Source organism: Ursus arctos, unplaced genomic scaffold (assembly GCF_023065955.2).
Source record: "Ursus arctos isolate Adak ecotype North America unplaced genomic scaffold, UrsArc2.0 scaffold_6, whole genome shotgun sequence".
Taxonomy (NCBI): Eukaryota; Metazoa; Chordata; class Mammalia; order Carnivora; family Ursidae; genus Ursus; species Ursus arctos.
Genome location: NW_026623078.1, coordinates 52,299,961 through 52,317,566, shown reverse-complemented (window position 1 = coordinate 52,317,566; position 17,606 = coordinate 52,299,961). Strand labels below are relative to the sequence as shown.

Below are 17,606 nucleotides of genomic sequence, written 5' to 3'. Positions count from 1 at the left end.
GCTCTTAGCTGAGGTCAGCATTTCCTAACACCACCACCTTCTGCACCAAATTCTTCCTCCTCACCCCTCCTTTAAGGATCTCCGATTTTCCAAGCAGTCTGAATCAATATTGATGTGGTCTGGACACAGTGAGGCTGCTTTGACCTGCGTGAGGACTGGAATTCACTGGAGCCTGGCCCTCAGAGCTTTCTCTTGGTTGCTGGTCCCCAAAGTTGCCCCGCCCCCAGGGGGTCCCAGGAGCCCTGCAGGGGAAAGGTGAACCTCTTCATTCAGAGTCCTGGCTTCCACTGGGCACTAGCACAGACCTGCCAACCCCTATGGAGCAGGGGAAAGAGGTCTGCTGCATACTTGAGCTAATTCTTATTTAAATCCCTGAGAGTCAGTCTTCATTTTTTATTGTGACCAGTTAGCCAACGCAAGAAGTCAACAAACCCTCAGTGGGGCCAGCGCGTGCAACGGGAAAGTGGATATGAATTGGAACTGCTCTTTTTCCCATTGCAACAGAATTCCCAAGGGCTGCCTATTTTCTTTCATCAGAGGAAGCAATGAGATGGTGGGACCTATGTGGCTCGTTCTCTATCTGACAAGTGCACATGTCCATCAGGATGCTAAGTAAGGAAAACACCGTTAGACTTGCTGCCAGGACCTTCAGAAATGAAGGCCTAGCAGACATCTGTATTGATTGGCCTCCAGCACAGAGGGTCTGGGGTAATACTAAGCTGACTGCTTTGTTGTTGTCTTATCTTCTCAACCTTGCTACAAAAAGAGTGCTGCTGTCATGACTGCATCCCAACAGAACCTGCTACGTCACCTAGCTGCGGGTCATCATCAAGCAACTGGGCCTCCAAGAAGGACAGGAGGCTTTTTGCCATAGAAATGCCTGTTTCTCCAACATCTTAGAGAAGTAATACAGTAGTGTCAAGAGTATAGGTCAGAGTTGGTAAATATAGCATAGGTAAATTTCTCTCTCCTTCCTTCTATCCCTCTCTCATGCAGACATCAGAACTAATCAATCATAAAATTTTTTCCTTCTGAAAATACGTACCATTCCGTATCTGCTGATACAGATCCTTGGGCAGCAAAAAAAGTGAAGACAGGAGCATTGATCTCCTTCCCTAGGAAGGTTAAGTTTTACACTTAACAAAGTCTAGAAGTGTCCTTCACTGACACTTTATGATTAGGAGTACAAATGAATTCATTTTTTTTTCTCATACGGAAAAAGGCTCTGAGCTACTAGTTTATTGGGAGAATCACGGCAGGCAAGGGCAGAGATAGACCCAGGAGGCACTTGCCTGTCCCAGGAAGAGCCTACAAGACTGCACTGAGCAATGTAGGAGACAGGAATGCAAGATGACCCCATCTCTGGGGGGCTAAACTCAATCCCCATCTCTCCCAGCAGCTGGGAGTCCAAAGGACCAAGGCTGCAGCCTGGAGGAAGACACAGAGCACTGGCTGCTCAGGCTTGAAGTCTCTTTGGTGATTCCTGGTACCCAGAAATGATGGAGAAGAAAATAATCCCCACTATCCCATTCTTACATTGCTTCATTCATTCATTTCTTTATTCACTGAGTCACCAATATTTTCCATGGCTCTATCTTTGGCCAGGTAGTAGGACTACAATGTGGGGGTATTAGCACAGATTCCTGCTTCTGAATTTTCTAACTGTCCCCAACCATCCCCCACTCAGTTCTCAGGACTGCACTGCTTTGGGTATGGAATAACAGCAGAAAGACAGACAACACTGTTGAGATTGAAAAGCAAGGCCAGACTTTCCATCTGCTAGAGCCTAGGATCCCAAAAACCAAGGTCCTAGCAGGGACTTTTTGGGGTGATGGGTCAATTCTATATCTTGGTTGCGGGGTAAGTACATGATTGTATGCTTTGTCAAAACATGAAGAAGTGGACCCTAAAAATACTTAATTTTGCTTTATGTAAATTATTACCTTAATATACAAAAAATTCAAAAGAATATGTACAATATAATACTATTTATGTAAACTTTTAAACATATATAATAGAATATACTTAAAAAATTTTTTTAAATTTATTTGAGAGAGAGAGAGAAAGAGCACAAGCAGGGAGAGGGGCAGAGGGAGAGGGAGAAGGAGAAGCAGAGTCCCCACTAAGCAGGGAGCTCAACTTGGGGCTTGATCCCAGGACCCCAAGATCATGACCTGAGCCAAAAGCAGATGCTTAACTGACTGAGCCACCCAGGTGCCTCTAGAATATACTTTTTAATGCATAAACAAGTTATGACAAAACAGACATTTCTGAGGGACTGATGAACACCAGCTCCAGCTTAGTCTTTACTTGCAGAAGCAGGGGACAATGGAGGTATTGAGCTCTATCTATAGTGATTGATTTATTTTATTTTTAAAAAGAGAAGGATCTGAAGCAAATATGGCAAAATGTTAACATCAGTTTAATCTTAGTAGTGGGTACAAAGGTATTTTATTATTTTCTGATTTTCTGTATATTTATCTGGGAGACAGAGAGGCAAGCATACCATGAGGAGAGGATGCCTTTAGTGCAAAGGGGTAAGAAGTGATACAGAAGCTCCTGGTACAAAAATCCATTTTGTGAGACTTCCTGGCACCCCTCTCTCCGGCCTCACCTCTGGGATATGTATTAGTTACTATTGCTGTGTAACAAATTAACTTACATAATGGCTTAAGACAATCAACAGTTATTATCTCACAGAGTTGGTGAGGGTTAGGGATTTGAGATGGTTTCCCTGGGAGGTGTGGCTCAGGGTCACTTAGAAGGTTGAAGTCAGGGATACCTGGGTTGGCTCAGTCAGTTAAACATCTGCCTTTTGCTCAGGTCATGATTTCAGGGTCCTGGGATTGAGTCCCCCGTCGAGCTCCTTGCTCAGCAGGGAGCCTGCTTTTCCCTCTGCCTGCCACTCCCCCTGCTTGTGTTCTCTCTCTCTGTCAAATAAATAAATAAAATCTTAAAAAAAAAGAAGAAGAAAGAAGAAGGAAGAAGAAGAGAAGAGGAGGAGGAGGAGGAGGAGGAGGAGAAGAAGAAGAAGGAGGAGGAGGAGGAGGAGGAGGAGGAGGAGGAGAAGAAGAAGAAGAAGAAGAAGGAAAGAAAAAGAAAGAAAGAAGAAAGAAGAAGAAGGAAGAAGAAGAAGGAGAAGGAGAAGGAGAAGAAAGAAGAAAGAAGAAAGAGGTTGCCATCAGAACACCGTGAGGGCTGCAGTCACTTGGAGGCTTGACTGGGGTGGGAGGCTCCACTGCCACGTGGCTCACTCAGGAGACTATCAACTGCTGGTTGTTGGCAGGAGGCCTTAGTTTCTTACCACGTAATCCTCTCCACAGGGTACTTGAGTGTCCTCACAGCATGGTGGCCAGCTTCCCCCAGAGTAAATGATCTGAGAGAAAGAGCAAGGAAGAAACTGTATCCTGATCATAAAAAGTGACTTACTAAGCTCAGCCCACATTCTAAGGGGTAGGGGGAAGAATTAAGCTCCACCTTCAAGGGGGGGTAGTATCAAATAATTTATGGGCTTAGTTTAAAACCACCAAAGAGCATGAAAGAAGCCAGATTTCCTGAACCGCTCCACTGTCCTGATCCCCAAAATGTGATGGATTATCTTGGATCCAGTGATAATAGCATGAGGAGGCCCACTTGACAAGACTGGAATTGGGATTCAGACACAGATGGGAAAGATTAGGAGTTGAAATGTAAGAGTGTAGTCAAAACTGTCTCTCCTGAGATGGGGCTTCCAGGGAACCAGCATGAGGTGGGAAGTAGAAGCCAGGTGTAAGCATTGTTAGTCAAGGTCTGAACTGTCTCTTTACACAGGATGATAGGATCGAGGAGGGATGGGGCAGGGACCAAGAGATGGGAGGCATCAGGACCAGGCCCCAGGCCCCAGGCCCAGGGCTAGACTGCCCAGTGGGCCCCCTAAACATGAGCTTAGAGATGCAGTCCAGCAGGCACTTCCTACAAAACTAAAAAAGGTTCAGCTTCAGTGAACAAAACTGCAATTGAAATATCCCAAGTAAAGTTGTTATAATTTCAACACTTGTATAAGTTTGTATTTTATGAGTCAGTATTGTTTTTATTTTAAATTTTATTTTGAATTACATAATGGGGATGGGGGGTTGAGAATTTCTAATGCAGAATTTGCTGATTGGTGTATCACAGCTCCCACCAGAGCTGTGCAGCTAGAGAACCTGGTATAAGGGGTGCGTGTATGGGGGCTGAGATCCAGCCTGTAATCTGTCTACCAAGCCTGGCGTCCTGGCTCAGGGATGAGCCAGCCTGTAGGAAAGGACACATTTTTGTTATTTCTAGTTTCTACTAGCTGCTGGCTCTGCTAGTAGGTTACAGACCCACTGGATTACAGATGCCTTTGTCTCTTGGGGAAGGAGGCCAGGCAGGCTAAGACAGTACCCTGGACTACCCAGGCCAGATCCCTCCCACTGGGAGCAGCCTGCCCAGTGTCCAAATCAAGAAGGAAAGAAGGAAAAGAAAAGGGAAGGGGAGGGGAGGGGGGGAGGGGTGGGGAGGGGAGGGAAGGGAAAGGAAAAGAAAAGAAAAGGGAAAGGAAGGGAAAGGAAGGGGAAGGAAGGGAAAGAAAAAGAAAAAGGAAAAGGAAAAGAAAAGAAAAGAAAGATGAAAGAAAGAAAAGGATGACCACCTGAATCTAATCCTAACTAGGTAACTAACCAATCAGGCATCAATACAGTACCAGGTTAGGACTGGACATGCCAGATGAAGGTTTCCTTACAGTCTCCTGCTTAGTAATTGATCCCCAAGTATGAGTGGCACAGGCTCCAGCACTAATCAAGGAGGCATAGAAGCAGAGCCTAAGAGAAGCAAAGAGACAGGGAGCCTCCTCCCAGGGCTTGTCCCCTGTGGCTGGCTGGGGAGCAGCATGCTGAGAAAGCTGAATGGGCCTGCCTTTCCAGAGCTTTGGAAGTTGGCTCCTGGTGGGAGGATGTTAACAGCCCTTCAGCAGTTCTGCTCCACTCCCTGGCCCCACAAAGGGCTATGCCTGGGCCCTCCTCTGAAGTCTTCTCCCTTAGGAGAGCTCCGTGCCATCAGTGGGGCTGTGAGTTGGTCCAGAGCAGCGAAGGGATAAGGGATAGGTGGCTAGACCCCCTGGTATAATAAAGCCTGAATCTCATGGTAAGAGGTCATCTTGGACAGCTTTTTTTGTCCATAGGATTTGGAGGCAGGAGCCTGTGGGCTGGGGTGTACTGAAGGAAGTGACATATGCAAATAAGTCACAGGCTTGCACAGCTGAGACTAGATTGACAGCTTTATCACGCAGTACTCAAATCTCCCAGGGCCTGTTTATAAAGAGGCCTGGAGTCTTCTCTTGTCTTTTGGCAACTCTCCAGCTTGCTCAGGCATGACTTAGCACAGAAATTGGGTTTGACTTTAAAAATGCTCCTTGTGATGGTAACTCAGCAGCCAAGACAGGCTCTGTGCTGAATTATTGAGTGGGGCGCGTGTTTGCCTTCCTCAGGCAGAGCCTTTCTTCTCTGGGCTCCCTTGCCTGACAAGTCAGCTTAAATATGCAGCAACGCAAGGCTCTGTGCTCACTCGGCCTAATGTTGAGCCAGATTCCAGTCATGCTTGTATAGCTGCCAAGATACCCTGGGCACTAGGCTTTACTCCAGGGTCATGGGCACTACAGATTTGGACAAATGGATATCTTGATGGTCTCCAAGCTATTGTCCTGTAGGAATCATATATTAACCCATCTAAAACCAAAATCATGAACTAACCCCCCAACCAGATTCTTCATCTGTTTTCTCTGTTTTCACAAATGGTGCCACCAACCACCCAGCAGCCCAAGCCCAGGTCTCGGTTCACCCTTGACTCCTGTTGCCTCCTCTCTCTGCAATATGGTGGTGGTCTCCAAGTTTGTCTGTGGAGCACCTAAAATACTTCTCGGACATATTCAATCCTCCCCATTCTCACTATTCCTGATTTGTGGCTCTTATCTCTCCTCTGGACTCCTAACTAGTCAAGTTCCCCTTCTCCCATTCTTTTGTAACACCATCTAATCCTATTATTGTCCAACCTTCATTGGTTCTTATTAATTGGAAGATAAAGTCTACACTGTTTAGCATGTTAGTCAGAGGGAGCTCAATTTGTATGTGAGTTCTGCCCCTTGCAACCCTATGACCTTGAGCAAGTCAGCCTGTAGAATGAGAGTGATAGCATCAGTGAGGATTAAGTGAGATAATGTATATAAATGACATAGTTTGGTATCTGGTGTCTAGAACGTGCCAGAAATGCTAACCTTTGTCTCCTTGTCTAGCTAATGACTTGCTACTCGTTCTCAAGGCCCGTCTCAAAAATTACCTTCTTTGAAATGCTCCTAATGCTCCCATCTTAGCACTCTCTTAACTTTTGTAACTCTATTATAAACGGTTGCCTTGAAATATTTCTTTTTATGTATGCTCTCCTATCATACAATGAGCGCCTTAGAAACAGAGAAAATGATCCATTCAATCACTCATTCAATAACGGGCATGTGGTATTGCTCATGGGCCCAGCACGGTGCTGGAGAATCCAGACACAAATAGTTAGATCCTAATGCTATTAATTGGGTGTGTAATTGCCGACAATAGCATTCCCTCTAACTAGTTTAAACAGAAAGAGTTTTATTTTATGTATTTATTGACTAGCTCACAGAATCTTGGGAAGGTCCAGGGCCAGGCTTGATGTCTATACAGGCAGCAGCAATGCAGCTGGGAACTGTGCAGATTAAGACTAACTACACTAAGGCCATGTACTAGTAGAAACACCATAGGCCATAGCCACCCTGTGCTGGGGGCTGGATCCTAGAAACTCGACTGTACCTGCTCCCAAAGAATCAGATATCACCACCAAGGTTGCCTGAAGATCCATTCTTAATTCTTTGCTCCTATTTAAAGTTTCATACAGGTATGTCTGCTCGATGGAACTTCTTTTTTTTTTTTTTTTTAAAGATTTTATTTATTTGACAGAGAGAGACAGCCAGCAAGAGAGGGAACACAAGCAGGGGGAGTGGGAGAGGAAGAAGCAGGCTCCCAGCCAAGGAGCCTGACGTGGGGCTCGATCCCAGAACTCCAGGATCAGGCCCAGAGCCAAAGGCAGATGCTTAACTACTGAGCCACCCAGGCGCCCCTGCTCGATGGACCTTCTATTACATTCCTACATCCCAGCTGCCAGCTGTAAATGCAACTTTCAGCTTCCCAACTCAAACAGGAAAATATGCTATGAAGGGTTTGCAATGAGTGTCAAGTGAGCCAAGCTACAATATCCTGGCTCTTAAAGAGCTCCAGCTCAGGGAGAGAGGCAGGCAAGCAAACAGATGTTCCAGTGTTATCAGTGTGGCAGGGGGGTTGTGAGCCTGGGGAACAGTCCTTGAAGCCAGGTGAGGGGGATTCGTGTGAAAGATAAAGCTCTGTATGCCAAGTTTTAAAAACTTGCATTTGATCCTGAAGGCCTGGGACCGGCATTGAGTGAGTTGAACAGGTGAGTGATATGGTCGTATTTTAGTACTGGAAAGATGAACCTGGATTGGAGAGGAGCAAGGCTAGAGAGGAAAAAGCCAGTTAGGAGAGCATCTGGGTAAGACGATGATGATCTGAACCAAAGAAATGGCAGGAGGGCTAGAGAAGAAGGACAGAGATAAGAAATATTTTAGACCCGGTAACAGGTTGGCCACAGAGGCTGGGGGGAATTAGGCCTGGAAGTCAGTGGCCAAATCCTGGTTTGGGTAGTTGGGTAGATTGTAATTTGCTTTGCCAAGAAAAGGTACACCAGGGAAGGTGTAAATCTGTGTGGAAGAAAGGTGAGTCCTTTGGCATGTATGCCGCTGAAGAGTTCTCAGGGGGGTAACTTACAGGGGCGTGTGAGACAGCCAAGTAGGAACGTTGAGAAGGCCATCAGATAATCCAGCTCTGCTAGTTATGAGGGAAGTTTCAGCTGTTACAGTAGCCATCGGCTTGTTTTTTGGCCCACCCTACCTATCTTGTTTTGAGGAAACTACCCTTTTGGGAAGCCATGGAGTTGTGAGGAACTGACCTCCACACCTATACAAGCAGACGTTTAACCAGGCTGTCCAATCAGAGCCCGCCACCCTCAACCACAGAGACTGGTTCAGGTGTGGTCACGTGACCCAAGCTGGGCCCGTCAACAAGGAACACATCCAGGCTTTGCTGGACCCACCAGAGAAGAGGCGATGGTGTGTTTCCACGAGGTTGATGGGTTGATACCTGAAACCACAGAGTGTCCGGGGGCCGTTTTTCCATCAGGCATCTCTGATGGAATATCAAGATGCAGGATGTTACCAGGAGGTTGACTGGCTAATGAAGAGGGGATGTGAGTCACCCAGAGTGATGTAACTTTGTGTCTCCTGCACCAACAGCAGTACCTGCATATGGTGAGCTCTCAACATACATTTCATGAGGAAGTGAATGATGCCTTTAAAACACGTATTTATAAATACAGTATGGTCCTACAACTAGATCATATCATTTAAAAAGTCAAACCTTGAGATTTAAAAAAAAAAAGCTATCCAGTGGATTTGGTGGAGATGCAGAATTTTTTTTTTAAGATTTTATTTATTTATTTGACAGAGAGAGAGAGACAGCCAGCAAGAGAGGGAACACAAGCAGGGGGAGTGGGAGAGGAAGAAGCAGGCTTCCAGCAAAGCTGGGAGCCCGATGTGGGGATCGATCTCAGGACCCTGGGATCACGCCCTGAGCCGAAGGCAGATGCTTAACGACTGAGCCACCCAGGCGCCCTGATGCAGAAATTTAAAAGCAGGTGGATTCCAGGTTTTCTTGGCGGCCGGGGGATGGATCACACTGGGCCTATTCTTTGTACTGCACAGTGATTTCCCTTGAATGTTTGAAGACATAGAGGAAGAATATTAAACATATCACAATACTAAATACCATATTCAACTAGATCCCCAATTCCTTTCCTTCAAATGGTGAACGCCATAAAAATAACCAGCTTCACAGCAGGACTCGCTTTCAGAGTCTCGGAAGCCGGTTTTCTAGGGGCTGGTACACCTGGATACTGGGTTTTCTTAAGTCGCAAAAGCAACAAAGGCAATAGGAATTAAATTGCCATTTTCATCAAGCAGGGATCCAACATCTAAGAAGATACCTAATACATTTTGCTTCACATCGTGTACCATAATTAATCCCCACCTTCTGGGCTGCACGTGTGCTACTGAACAGAACTAAACCCTAGCCACGCTTCTCCCTCTTGCTCCTTTCTTTGGCTAACAAACGATGCAAGAAATCAGGAGAACTTGCAGATCTAGCCATTGCTAATTCATTTACCTGACCTCTCATTTTCTTTCCATTTCTCCACATGTGCCAGGAGCCAACATCTGTTTTGAGCTTTAATTAAACAAACTACCCAGTAGGTATTAGCAACACTTTTCTCACAGGCTGGGAATATGAGGGTGCTGCTGGTAGTTGGAGTTTGTCTTGGGCTGTTGGGGAGTTGAGGGAGAGGAACGCTGAAGAGAGAGAAGAGGGGAATGGAGCAGGCATGGTTTCGGCCGTGGCAGAACGGCTTGCACACGTCTCCCCCAGAAGCTACTATAATCAACAAGCCAGGCGGGAAGGCACCAACTCCCCTCTCTCCCGATGGGTCCTTTCCTTTGACTCCCACAGTCTCTGGGGCTGTGATCTTCTTGGCAGGGCCACACCTCCCCAGTCCCCTGAGCCTGACCCAGGCGGTGTTTGCAAAAAGGAAGCCTGAGTGTACGTGGGTAAATGGGAGCATTTCTTCTATCGTAGGATGGAGAAATAGTCACACACACACACACACACACACACACACACAGAGAGAGAGAGAGAGAGAGAGAGAGAGGCAAGCATGCAATTTTCAAATCCCATGGGAAGTTCTGACCAAGGTATTCAGCTACAACCCCATCGCCTTTGTCTGTAAGGCAGTGCTTCCCCCCGGGCGGATTTTCAGCAGCAGGGGCCCAGGGAGAGAGGGGTGCCCCGTGGCGGCAGGGATTTGCTAAACAGATGTCAACCCTCCCTACTGCCCCATCTCCCTTCTGAAGCCCTCGGCCTTCCTGCTCTCAGACCCCCTTGTTGTCACACCATCCTCCAACTATCTCACATACCCTTGCCCCATCTTCGGGAGAAAACAGTGTATTATTTTATAGTGACCTTCCTAAGAGCGGGCAGAAAAGAGGTAGGCACCGATGAAAGAAGGGACTAGAACATCAACCAGTCACAGAACAGTGCTCAGTTAACATTTGTTGAATGACTGATATACAGAAAAGTCATATCTAGATAACCCATTAAACTAGAAGAGCTTTGGGGGCTCCTGGGTGGCCCACTCAGCTGAAGAACTGCTCTTGTTTTCAGCTCAGGTCATGATCTCAGGATTGTGAGATGGAGCCCTGCGTCGGGCTCCCCACTGGGCATAGAGTCTGCTTAAGATTCTCTCTCCCTCTCCTTCTGTCCCTCTCCCTCCCCCCTCCCCCCCTTAAAAAAAAAAAAAAGCTTTGAATGTAATTTGAATGTAATATAGAAAAAAACAGATTGTTGTTTACCCACTTTCTATCCTACTCCACCCTTCCACTGGCTTCTCTGGACCTTGCACCCCCTTCCCCCAGAAATTGTGGACCTAAACATGCTGCCTTAACTTAGCTAAGCCCCAAAATGCTTAATTAAGACACATATCTGGATGAGTGGAGGGGCCAGTTTTGCTGGTGAGAAGCCCAGACCACTGCCATGTTGAGGTCAGGAGAGCTCTATTGTATCTAAGATCACATAAGCCACAGCTTATAAGATTAAAAAGTCCCCAGATCATTTTGGTCCCCTCAGACGAGAGGGAGCTCGTAGTTCTAAGATGATGCTACTATCTTCGAGCACCCATGATTTGTCACGCACTTCCTTAAATCATTTTATGCGATTATACAACAACTCTAGTTCCCAGCCTCACAGTTGGGCACATGGAGGCTCAGGGAGATTCGAGGGCTTGTCCAAAGGACACACGGAACACTGGCAGAGCCACTGAACCCAGATTTGTGTACTTCCCTCCCGAGCACCGTGATACCTCACCCAAAGGGCACTTGCCCTCAACAAAGGGTACAGTCTATTCAACGACTTCATGTTAGAAGTCAAACCTGGTCATTTTTCCTACAGGCCAGCCTTCCTCTTAAGAGAATCCCATTTTGGCTGCTGTAGAGACAGGTATCCCCATAGGAAACCCTGGTGACCCATTAAGATGTGAAGAAGGCTGCCTCTGGCCAGACTAGTAGGAGCCACGATGAGAACCAAACTGCGTCGTCTGGTGATTTCAGGAGGTGTTGGCTTCACAGCCTAGTGGGGCTGCTCCAGGTACAAATGCTGTTAGGCAAAGCCACAGAAATAACAGACCGAATTAAGCTTTAATCTCCCAGCCATTGTAACGATAATGAGTGCACTTTGTAATAATTGCCAGAAGTGTGCGCAGGGAAGAAAACCTTGGAAAAGGCCACAACGTCAGTTTCTTTCTTTGCAAACCAGGGACTGCTGTACCAAGCAAGCCCCTGAGCTCCCGCAGGGCTAGAATAAAACTGCGCGGCAATTAACAAGGAGGGAACAGATTTAGAAACAGACCTGCATTACCAATGGGTCTGCCAGCGACCCTGATGACCGCAAGGCCCATGCCCTTTGCCCTGCCCGGAGGCAGGCTCTTCTGCACATTTCCCCGGAGGCTGGAAATCCAGCTCACTTATATAACAGGCTTCCAGGCAACACTCATCTCTAAGGGGGAGGGCCTCTGGGCTATTGTCATTTCTGTAGCTTCCAAAGAAGGCACTCCCAGCTTCCTGGGGATGTCGTGAACTACCTGACCGTGAACTACCTGACCACGTCTGCCAAGCCTCTCTTCTCTGGGTCTGTTTGATTCATTGTCCAGAACCCCCAGGAGGTAGCATTTCCCCATCACAATGGGTGGTCACACTCAGGAAGCAGAGCCCCAATGGGGTAACTGGGTACAGCTTTTGTCTTTCTCCTGCTCCTGTCCTCACTTATGCTTTTGCTCTGATGAAGAGACCTTGCCCTGCAGAACCACGAGGAAGCTGGCAGCGAGTGCCCAGGGAAGACTTAACCGCTCTGCCGCTGTGAACATTTGAGTACACAGCCCCGTTGGAGTATCTGTATTCAGTTGTTTCGGGTATATATCTGGGAGTGGGATTGCTGAGTCACATGGTAGGATTCCATTTATCTGTAACATCCAGAATAGGTACATGCATAGAGATAGGAAGCAGGGTGGTGGTTGCCAGGGGCTGGAGGCAGAGGAGGAGGGGCTGCTAATGGGTACGGGGTTCCTTTCAGGGGATGGACATGTTTGGGAACAGTCATTGAGGTCGTAGTGGCACAACATTGGGAATGTATTAAATACCACTGAACTGTACATTTTTAAAATGACTAAAAATTTATGTTATGTGAAGTTCACCTCAATAATATATATATATTTTTTTAAAGTTAGAGCCTTAGTCATCGAGACCTGCCTTACTGGGGGAGTACAATGCGAAATAAAAGCCACTGAGAGTGTAAGACCCCAGACACCTTGACACTGAATGCAGCTACGGTGCAGTTATAGTTTATGGGGAGGAGGAGGTGGCCTGGTAGCTTCAGATTCATCAAAGACAAAAATCTTCATCCTGTCGTTATTACCATAGGTATTCCTTGAAATACAGTAAGCCATTTAAATTGCTCTCATAAACAGTATTCACAGTCCTGGGAACAACATTCTGGACAGCTCTTATGCACGTCACGGTTGAGAACCACTGAGGGAGACTGAAAGAAGGGAAAAAGGCAAGTGTATGATGCACGGGGCTGTCCTTCTAAATCTCCCATCTTGAAGATAAAGAGGGGGAGAAGTCCAGCACGGTGACTCTGGTTAATAACACTGCATTGCATTTTGAAAGTGGCTAAGAGAGCAAATCTTAAAAGTTCTCGTCACAAGAAAAAAAAATTCTGTAACTCCGTGCAGGGATAGATTTTAACTAGATTTACTGCGTGATCATTTCACAATGTATGCAAATATCGAATCATTATGTTGTACACCTGAAACTCATATAATGTTATCTGTCAATTATATCTCAATAAGCAAACAAACAAAACGTTCCAGAAAGACACAGCAGAACACATGAACAAATAGGAAAACATACCATATTTTCTGACAAGATGACACAATGTCATTTTCCTTTGTTGTATCAAGAGTAGGGTGATCTTCTTAATTTGATTTTTAAATTTAGCATAATGTCAATAAACCCGTGCATAATAATAAAAAAAAGGAGGGTAGGAAATTTTGAAGATGTTCCTACTCATTTGTAGGATTTAATCCCATTCTGTGTACTTATTAAAACTCTATAATATAATATTAATACCTGTTAATAGATTTGTTATGATGTCATCTCATTTGAGGGAGAGTTGAAAGAGTTTGGACTCTGTTAAAGGATAATATTTTTAAACAATTAAAAGTGAAAATCATGATTCTCATACAGATATGAAATGATCACCTGTCGAAGATTTTATTTAACTCATTAATTGACCAGGGAGAACTTGAATAGCTGACACCTGGGTCATAGTCTCTATTCTCCTGCATGGGTGCTGCCCTTCTCGGCTCAATTCAGCCTGGCAGACCCCTCCAGGCCTCCAGCCGGGCCAGGACCATGATTCTGTTCCTTACATTTCTTAGACTCAAATGTTTCCTCTCCACAAACCCTACTGAGCTGCTGGAGGAGATGGCCCCTGCCTGGGGTAAACTTATAATCAGCAGTTTGAAACAAAGAGAACCAGCTTTTCTCTGAGCTAGACACTGCAGGGCCTGGAGGGAGACCATAGAGAGAGAGAAGGAGCGTGGGGCTGAGCACAGGATGTAGAAAAGACCCTGCCCCCACCCTTGAGAAGGTTGCTGTCCAGCCTGGGAAAGCGGAGGCCACTCTGTATGAGTCAGGAATCTCTCGAGAAACAGAACCAATAGAATGTGCACATATAGAGAAAGAGAGATTTATTTTAAGACATTAGCTCACATCATTAGGGACACTTGGCAGGTCTGCAATCTGCAGGATGGGCCAGCAGGCTGCAGACATAGGGGTGAGTCAATGTTGTGGTTCAAGTCCAAAGGCCATCTGCCACAGAATGTATTCTTGCTCAGGGGAGGTCAACCTTTTGTTCTACTCAGGCCTCCATCTGACTGCATGAGGCCCACCCACGTATGAAGAGCAATCTGCTTTATTCAAAAGTCCACTGTTATAAGTATAAAGTCCATCTAAAAACATCCCCATGGACACAGCTACAACAATGTTTGACCAAGTATCTGGTCACTTTAGCAGAAGTTGACACAAGCTGACACATTAAAGCCATCGCACGTTCCTGGGACCATAGCCTGAGTCTTAGGAGCCAGTGGGTCAGGGGTCCAGGTGCTGAAGACTTTGCTGAAGAACAAGGCCGGTGCTGGGAGAAGGGAAAGGAAAATATGGCTTCAGAGTGGTCAAACAGAAGGAGGTTAAGGAAAACCAAGCCCAGCCTTATCAGCCCCTTGTCCAGCTCTCTCCCTGCTGCCCCCTGTTCCCTAGGGAAGCTTTGCTACCAGTCCTACCTCCAGGTTTATCAAGGAATTTCTACTGAGCTCATAAAATGAGCCAAGACAACTCATCATGGCTTTGCTCAGCCAGACCACTCTTGTGAGGACCCAGGGAGCCGCCCAGAAAATCTGGACTTCCTTCTCTTAATTCCTGGGGTGCCCTGTGATGGTCTCTCAGGTTTACAGTCTAGCTGTGCCTGCAGGGGAGACCGTTGGGACCCGGCAGTGATGCACTGTGTGACATCATAGAGGAATAAATTCAGCCACCCTGGAACCAGTGGTTTCTCTATCTCTGTTGGGGCTTCAAGTCCTTGGTAGTAGGTTGAATGGTGGCCCCTAAAAGATATGCCCACGCCCTAATCCCTGGAACCTGAGAATATGACTTTGTGTGGAAAGAGATGTTTTGGGGTATAATTAAATTTAGGATCTTGAGATGAGATCATCTTGATTATCCTGGCTCCCTGCCAGAACCGTTCAACTGGTACCCCAGAACCCATTTCCAGTCAAAACCTTTTCTTCCCTGGCCTGCCAAGCCCTAAGTCCCTTGTGGGAATCGGGATGAAGAGTCCCAACAGGGAGTCACGCTGCCTGAATGTGATCCCTGACCTCGCCGTTTCCTGGCTGCGTAAACTTAGGAGAGTATTTACTACAGGCGTACCTCATTTCACTGTGCTGAGCTTTATTGTACTTCTCAGAGACTGCATTTGTCACAAAGCGAAGGTTGGTGGCAATCCTTCATGGAGTGAGGGCAGTGGGGCCATTTCTCCAACCGCATTTGTTCACTTTCTGTCTCTGGGTCACATTTGGGTGGTTCTTACAGGATTTCAAACTTCTTCATTATCATTACATTTGTTACGGTGATCTACGATCAGTGATGACAGCTTGCCAAAAGCTCAGATGTGGTTAGCATTTTTTAACAATAAAGCATTTTTCAATTAAGCATTTAATTAAGGTATGGACATTGTTTTTGGACCTAATGCTATCGCACCCTTACTAGAGCACAGCGTAGTGTAAACATAACTTTTATATGCACTGGGAGACCAAAACATTCATTTGACTCTCTTTATTGAGAGCTTCGCTTTATTGCAGCGGTCTGGAGCCCAGCCCCCAGCAGCTCTGGGATGCGCCTGGATTCACATAGGCCTCAGTTGTACCCGCGTGAGCTTTCATTTCCTCCTCTCTGAAATGCACACACTGTGCCTGCCTCATAGGGCTGCTGAATGGATCAAATGCTCAACGCTCAATAAATAGTGGCTATGACTATGTTTACAGAACTGGGCCCTTTTCCTAGTTGTCCTCTGTCTCTCATCAGAAAGCCTGGGGCCCCTTCTGGTCTAACCTGGAAAGTTCTGTTTCTCTGATTGGGCCAGGAAGGCATCTTTCAGAACGTGTGAGGGCAATTGGCAACAAACAGAACAATCTGGCAGATAGCACACCACAGAGAAGGCCTTCAGTCTGACTCAACAGTGTGCCTTCCTGGACTTTCAAAGAAAGGAAGTGGCAGCAATGAAGAGGGATGTCAGGGTCCCTGACTCCACCAGACTCCTTCACACTCAGAACCGCTCTGCTCCTCAACTCTGGGGCCCATTAGCACCGGACCGGGGTGGCAGGGAAGCCCTTTCACAGCGGCCTGCTGCTCTGACACGTGAAGAAGAGCAAGAACTTGGACTTTCAGATACTCCTAATTCCCCCTTACCTGAGTCCTGAGTTTTAAATTCATTAAAATGGCAATTCATTAAAATTTGTTAAAATGGTAAGAGAGCAAGTACTTGTACGTACATGTTCATAGCAGCACAGTTCACAATAGGCAAATGACCTTCAGCAGACGAATGGGTAAACAGATTGTGGAAACTACATTTAACAATATGATTCAACCATGAAAAGAAATGAAGCACTGGCCCATGCTACAACTTGGATGAAACTAGAAAACATTATGCTAATTGAAAGAAGCCAGACACCAAAAGTCGTGTACTAATGGTTCCATGTATGTAAAATATCTAGAACAGGTACTTCCATAGAGAGAAAAAGCAGACTGGTGGTTGCCAGGGGTGAGAAGAGGGGAGAGTGAAGAGTAACTGCTTACCAGGTACAGTTTCCTTTGGGATGAGGAAAATGTGTGGGAACCAGATAGTTGCACAACAGACTGAATGTACTAGATGGCATTAAATTATTCACTTTAAAATGGTTAGGTTTTTGTTATGTGAATTTCATCTTGATTTTGTTTTTAAGTGACAACCTTCCACATGAAAGAATCATGGAAGATTCTGAAAGAGCTGAAGACCATCAAGTCTACCTTCTCCCCGAGTCTGGTTCTCGGATCTTTGCTTACTGCCGTACCAGGGAAGAGAAAGAGGCTGCCGATTTGGAGCCAGTGCCCCAACTCATCCTTCAGTGGGGGTACTTTTGAAAAGAAACAACCAAAAAGACAGGTCTGGTTGTCTGCACAAGATGTATTTGATTTCAAAGGCAATTTGTTCTAGGTTATGATATCTTTTTTGCATTCAATTAAAGCTTCCATTCCAGAAATATTAGTGTTCTTTAATACCTCCCCCACACCAACTGTAAGTTCTTACAGCAGCTTTCTGGATGAGCAGCAACCCATATTCCTTCAGAACACGGTTGGTCAGAATCTTGGGCGTCCCTGTCGAACATATGGAGAGAAAATCGCTCTTCTCACTGCTGTACCAGTTCTTTAAAAGTCTTCCCAAAAGGTACTCCTAGTAGCCATTGTGCAAATGTATGGACAAAGTAAGGTTACATTTGGAGGAACTCCTGCTACATCAGATGAGCAAACACCAGAATCCCCAGTCAGCACTGTGGATGCCAGAGAGCAAAAGACTCCCCTGTACCTCGCAGCTGGAATCCTCCCTCTCATTTCTCAATCACTGTAGGTGCGCCAGGGTTGGCATGGCAGTTTGTCAATGCTGTGAGTCTGGACTCTTTCTAGATTATATCTGCGAACTTTAGGATGCTATCCTTATTTACAGTGTCCAAAATGGTGCAATAGCCCATCCACACTTCAGCCTACA

At 46.1% G+C, this 17,606-nt stretch overlaps 1 long non-coding RNA gene across 3 annotated transcripts in view; it reads left to right on the top strand.

Moving 5' to 3' along the window:
• The window catches only part of LOC113252867 (uncharacterized), a 114,136-nt gene extending 97,038 nt beyond the window's left edge, over positions 1-17,098 (top strand). For 2 of the 3 annotated variants that reach the window (XR_008957893.1, XR_008957895.1), the window contains one exon: positions 16,807-17,092. This is a non-coding gene — a long non-coding RNA (uncharacterized LOC113252867). Of the gene's footprint in view, positions 1-16,806 lie in introns of all 3 variants that reach the window. The other variant, XR_008957894.1, reaches the window with a different exon arrangement.
• The last annotated feature ends 508 nt before the right edge of the window (positions 17,099-17,606 follow it).